Here is a 7,131-nt window from a genome sequence, read left to right on the forward strand (position 1 = left end):
GGATTGGCCGTTAAGGCACCCGCAACAGTCCCGATTACTATCAAACCAGTGGAAGACATATTTAGTAGGAGATTTAGTTTCTTAAAATATTTGTAGGCCTTTTGAAAACACCAATATCTGAAATGGTAGTATTTTAAAAGCTCTTTGATTTCCTGAATCTCTTCTTTTCTTTTATATTTTAATTTATTCTGAAATTATCAAGAAGCATTTTGATGCAAACAGGGTTGAAAATAGCTTTGTGATGAAGCTCCAAATTCCTGTCCAGGAAAACATCAGTTGAAATGTGCAGTAAAGAAAATGTACTACTTTTCATTGTTGATTGCAATGTTTAGTTAAGTTCCCTCGTTGGATCATTAGACCCTTTATAAGGCACTCCTTGTGAATTTCGCCGACCATTTTACCCATGAATGCTTCTTTCATTTGGTTGTTATATCCGTTTTATACATAAGTTTCTTCTAGCTCTATCAGGGATTGCATCACTCTCATTGATCTGAGTCCGCTCACATTGATCATTTTTGTTCAGTATTTCTTATTAGTTCTTGCCCACTTATATCTAAGCCTCTCTTAGTCCTCTGTAATTATATTTTTCGCATAATACGTATAATAAACTCGATTGGTGGGGGCTCCCTTCATGTATCATTGCGTTGTTTTCTCTGTTCATACTTATGACCTAGCGATAGAAAATAGAGCTCCGGTATATTCCACAATGAACTGAAGAGAGCTTTCATTTTCCACAGAAATGAATGCACAAAGTTCACGTTCACATCTTTTTACCGGAATTGTCGCGGAAAGCAGGAACTTAACGTCTGGAGCTATCGTTAAAGGCAAGGTGTGTCGGCCAGCTTACACTAAATACTATCCAGACTGACACGTCTACCATCTTGTATTTCTTCGATGGATGCATATACAGTATCTGTTTGATGAGAGAGGAATTGTTTCTCGTATTGTATTTTAACATACTAATTTAATTCTGTTACATAGTGAGTGATTGCAAAAGGCATTTTTAGATCAGGTGGAAGAATGATGATATGATTTTGTTTGAAATAACTTTCCTTTTCATCAATGCTCGCAATTTGGTAATCATTCTCATGTCTTCTATACCACGTCAACTAGAAGATTAGTGCAGCATCCTTGATTTGCTTTTGATGCGGTTTTAGTGGTGGTAGTGATGGCTCCACTCTCGTGCTACTGGTATTTGTTGATTTATTCGGGGCATTTGTATTGGTATGACTTGTTTCTTGGATCGTGGTGCAAGTGTTGGTCTGAACGCGTTTTGTCGTTGGTGTTATTGTTGGTTTTTGCATTTGATTTCTCAATACTACAAGACTGGTTAAATCCTCAGTGGTTATTCCACAGAGAAGTTGTTGGATTAGTGATTTACGATCAATATTTCATTTTTCCATGTTTTCCATATTATTAGTTAACATATTTTTTCCTTATATATAATTGATAATTAAAGAGGTGCGTTTGATCTTCTCAAGTTTTCTTGGTGCTTTCTGGTTTTCAAATGCGTTCATTTTCCTGCAAGGGTGTGCTCAAGCCCCATATTCAATGATTTTATCATTTTCAACAAGAATTGTGTAACCATTACATAGTTCACATAACCATTTTGCATCATGATATTCAGAACCACCACAACTGCTTCTAAATGCTAAATCATCATTAGCATGAATATCAACATTACCAAGACTGTATAACTAAAACACGGCTTCCAAAGTAACATTTTCGCAACATGATGCAAATACATAATCCACTTCAATATAAAACCATTTTGCGACTTTTAACTTTCCATATATACAACTTTCTTCATGTATATCGATATTATAACTCACAAAATACATGTACAACCATTTTAACACAATGCCACAAAGGAATTAGACCACCCTTTTTCTTGATTTGACAATTCATCGCCGATCTTTGATTTTTCTCTTTAGATACGCGTCTCGTGTGAAACGCGTCTTCAACGATTCCCAAAAGAGCAAAGAAAACAAGGAACTCCCGAAATTGAAAGGAGAAAGAGTAGTATAGGACATGGGGGTACCAACGCAGTTTTATATTTTGGGTGTGGCCTTGGGTTGGGCGGCTTGAACCGGTTTTGGGCGGTTTGTCTCTATTAAAGCGATGTCGCCTTAAATATGTATGGCAATGAGTAAAGATATGAGTGATAATAGTACTAACCAAAGAAAAGCTAATTGCCCTATTGTTGGTTCTAGAAAAAACGATCAATCATTCATTTTTCCATGTTTTCCATATTATTAGTTAACATATTTTTTCCTTATATATAATTAATAATTGAAGAGGTGCGTTTAATCTTCTCAAGTTTTCTTGGTGCTTTCTGGTTTTCAAATGCGTTCATTTTCCTGCAAGGGTGTGCTCAAGCCCCATATTCAATGATTTTATCATTTTCAACAAGAATTGTGTAACCATTACATAACCACCACAGCCGCTTCTGAATGCTAAATCATCATTAGCATGAATATCAACATTACCAAACTGTATAACTAACGCACGGCTTCCAAAGTACCATTTTCGCAACATGATGCAAATACATAATCCACTTTAATTATATAGCCATTTTGCGACTTTTAACTTTCCATATATACAACTTTCTTTATGTCTATCAATATTATAACCCACAAAATACCTGTACAACCATTTTAACACAATGACACAAAGGAATTAGACCACCCTCCTTCTTGATTTGACAATTTATCGCCGATCTTTGATTTTTCTGTTTAGATACGCAGCTCGCGTTCAGCACATCGTCAACGATTCCCAAAAGAGCAAAGAAAACAAGGAAATGGCCAAATTGAAGGGAGAAAGAGTAGTATAGCACATACGAGTACCACCGCAGTTTTATATTTTGGGTGTGGCCTTGAGGTGGGCGGTTTACACCGGTTTTTGGCGGTTGGGGGTGTATGGTTAGAACCGGTTATGGGCGGTTTCTCTCTTTTTAAAGCGATGTGGCCTTAAATAAGTATGCCAATGAGTAAAGATATGAGTAATAATAGTACTAACCAAAGAGTAGCTAATTGCCTTATTGTTGGTTCTAGAAAAAACGATCAATCTTTCATTTTTCCATGTTTTCCATATTATTAGTTAACATATTTTTTCCTTATATATAATTAATAATTGAAGAGGTGCGTTTAATCTTCTCAAGTTTTCTTGGTGCTTTCTGGTTTTCAAATGCGTTCATTTTCCTGCAAGGGTGTGCTCAAGCCCCATATTCAATGATTTTATCATTTTCAACAAGAATTGTGTAACCATTACATAACCACCACAGCCGCTTCTGAATGCTAAATCATCATTAGCATGAATATCAACATTACCAAACTGTATAACTAACGCACGGCTTCCAAAGTACCATTTTCGCAACATGATGCAAATACATAATCCACTTTAATTATATAGCCATTTTGCGACTTTTAACTTTCCATATATACAACTTTCTTTATGTCTATCAATATTATAACCCACAAAATACCTGTACAACCATTTTAACACAATGACACAAAGGAATTAGACCACCCTCCTTCTTGATTTGACAATTTATCGCCGATCTTTGATTTTTCTGTTTAGATACGCAGCTCGCGTTCAGCACATCGTCAACGATTCCCAAAAGAGCAAAGAAAACAAGGAAATGGCCAAATTGAAGGGAGAAAGAGTAGTATAGCACATACGAGTACCACCGCAGTTTTATATTTTGGGTGTGGCCTTGAGGTGGGCGGTTTACACCGGTTTTTTGCGGTTGGGGGGTGTATAGTTAGAACTGGTTATGGGCGGTTTCTCTCTTTTTAAAGCGATGTGGCCTTAAATAAGTATGCCAATGAGTAAAGATATGAGTAATAATAGTACTAACCAAAGAGTAGCTAATTGCCCTATTGTTGGTTCTAAAAAAAAAATTATCGAGAGTAATTTCTTCAATTTCTTCATGTGGTAATTTGTTCAGTAGTAAACTATTGCAATGCTCTTGGATAATAAACATCAAGCATTTTCATTGCTTTCTCATTATAAGAAGACTCTGGTAAAAAAATCCATTAATTTGCTTGAATAATGATTTTGCCTATATTGTAAAAGATTGATTTGACCAAAGGAAGTCATTAGATAATGTGTACACATCAAACCTTTTCCCATATATCTTCTTTGTCAACTCATACTCATCATTCAAAAACGGCACATTATTTTTTAAATCAATGAATCCATCCATGATACCATTATTAATCCAATGAAGATATTTAACATACTAATTTAATTCTGTTACATAGTGATTGATTCCAAAAGGTATTTTCAGATCAGGTGGAAGAATTATGATATGATTTTGGTTGAAATAGCTTTCTTTCTCATCAATGCTCGCAATATGGTAATTATTCTCATGTCTTCTATATGTTACGAACGTGTAACAAGATTTGTAACGAGTGGGACCAGCGACATTCAAATAACAGCAACACGTTTATTATAAACGAATATAATCTACATACACGATCAGAGTGAACACAACTAGCTCTAAGATACGAGTAAATACAGAGTTCAAAGCTTACTGTATCCGCTGGCACAGCCTCCAGTTCACTTCCTAACATCAACAGATGTAATTGTCCGAAGACAATGTCCACATAAATCCATAAATGAGGGAAAAATAATCACCCAAAGCGGGCAAGCTAAGCATAGCCCCAAAAACTCCTGTCGCCTTCAACAAAACTCTTGGGCTCCTCTCTTATGCCCAAATATGGTCAAAGCAGTCAGTGTGCCATACTTGGCAAAACTTACAGATACATGTACATGTAACATATACCACGTCATCATCCAATCAGGGTTAAAAGAGCCCTCTTTTTCTGAATCGTCCTGTAGGTTTTTCGACAGGTATTTCATAGGTTTGTCGATAGACAGACTAGAGAATTACAATTTCGCAAAGAAATACAACATGTTCTAGATGATTGTGAAACAACATTCCTTGACTTTTTTCGAAGTGGGAACTCGATGTCTCAATCGCTTATTTTTTAAAAAAGACAAAAGCTAAACGGCTAATTCTTAATTGCATTTTTTTTTTACACAATACCTGGTCTTAAGTTGAAGATTTTTGCATAATCAACCCGCGGCGTGTTTGTCCAAAGACAACTATGGCTGAGAAATAACTCTCTTATGGTGGTCCGTTTTTCAACAAACTACAGCTACAACGGATCAAAAAGTGTGGTGGGAGGAAATGATGGAGAAGCGGATTATGAAACCCACGTTGATCAGCAGAACTGCCATTATTACGCAATATCTACGATTATCCTGATGCCTTATTGGAAATGAACAATTTGTTCAAGCGAAGATTACAACAAAATATGTTAATCGTATCATCTGAAAAAAGGCCTACCTACGAACCAAGATCTAAGTTACAGAGACAATTTGGTAGACTACACGTTAAGTGATGATGTAACCATTAGCCATTACTTTGTTATTATTTCTTGTCTACAATGATATACTCTTTGAGGTGAATAAAATAATTTGCGATGAAATACTGTGTTGTATCACTGCTGGTCAGTTGGGGTCTGCTATTTTTAGAATGATGTCAATGCAATTGACGTCATTCTAAAAATATATACTACTGGCTACGTTTGACAGCGCTGGTCGAATTTTCGACCGGTTAAAAAATTTGACTGGGCATTTCATTCACGCGGAACCGTTCAATACGAGGAGACCTCGAATTTGGCGTTCAAATTAAAGAAAAATTATTTACAGTCTGGCCGTTCGAATTACTTGAATTTAAAGGGATCTAACACCATTCAGCAATGTTGGACTAATATATACAATCATTGTTTTAGTCCTCCGTGATTTTTTTTTGCTTCACAGATGTATTTATTCATTCAGAGTGTCATGTTATGTGCTGGAACTTTACAATCAAAAGCTGATTGATCTACTCGTTCCTTATGGAGAGGACGTATCCTTTGACTCCGAAAACGTGTCTTTTTTTGTGGGATAATAAAGAAATCATCGTTGTCAATCACAGGTTTGTGGTGATCGTTCAAGATTTAGTACATATGAGTATTTTCAATCTGAGACTGAACTATATTGGGTTTGTGTTACTTTCTTTCTTTGTCGCAGGTCTATCTGTCATGTCTGCATTGCAGTTTATCTTACTGTAGGTGTAAGGTGGTTGAACATTTCGTAATACAGACACCTGGAGCTGTCCCTCTTGAGTTCGAATAGGGGAGGTTTTGTAAAAAGTGATCCGCACTTTTATCACATTCCACAAGGGTCAAGCAAAGCTAGATGAGTCTCGTTTATAGGTGAGGGGTTTCTTTGAGGTAGAAAGTAATGACAGTGCCTTTATTATAAATAAAAATATTAGAAATCCTCAACATTTTAAAGCAACAAAAACTAACAATTAGAAGAGACAAGGAGGGTCTTGTATTTGTAGAGCGGTCAGTTGTTATGCAAGCGACCACAAAGGAAGAACTGTGGGAAATATTTGAAAAGGGATCGGAAAACAGACACGTGGCCTCCACAAGTAAGAGTGTGACCAAGATCCTATTATGATTTATTCTGAAGTTATCAAGAAGCATTTTCATGCAAACAGTGTTAAAAATAGCTTTGTGATGAAGTTCCAAATTCCTGTCCAGGAAAACATCAGAAAATGTACTTCTTTTCGTTGTTGATTGCAATGTTTAGTTAAGTTCCCTCGTTGGATCATTAGACCCTTTATAAGCCACTCCTTGTGAATTTCGCACTATTTGACGTCGACCAGTTCACCTGTGGATGCTTTTTCATTTGGTTGTTATATTCGTTTTATACATAAGTTTCTACTCGTTCTATCAGGGATTGCATCGCTCTCATTGATCTGAGTCCGCTCACATTGATCATTTTTGTTCAGTATTTCTTATTAGTTCTTATCCACTTATATTTAAGAGGCTGTCCACGAGAAAACCATGCAAAACCATGCAGAAGGTGCCACAGGCTAGATCACAGAATTGGCTTATATTCTGTGAGTAATTATACTTGGGTGTACTATTTTCAAATATAGTATGAACAAATCAATGAATCCATCCATGATACCATTATTAATCCAATGAAGATATTTAACATAGTAATTTAATTGTGTTACATAGTGAGTGATTCCAAAAGGCATTTTCAGATCAGGTGGAAGAATGA

Source organism: Porites lutea, chromosome 13 (genome assembly GCF_958299795.1).
Source record: "Porites lutea chromosome 13, jaPorLute2.1, whole genome shotgun sequence".
In the NCBI taxonomy this organism is placed as follows: domain Eukaryota; kingdom Metazoa; phylum Cnidaria; class Anthozoa; order Scleractinia; family Poritidae; genus Porites; species Porites lutea.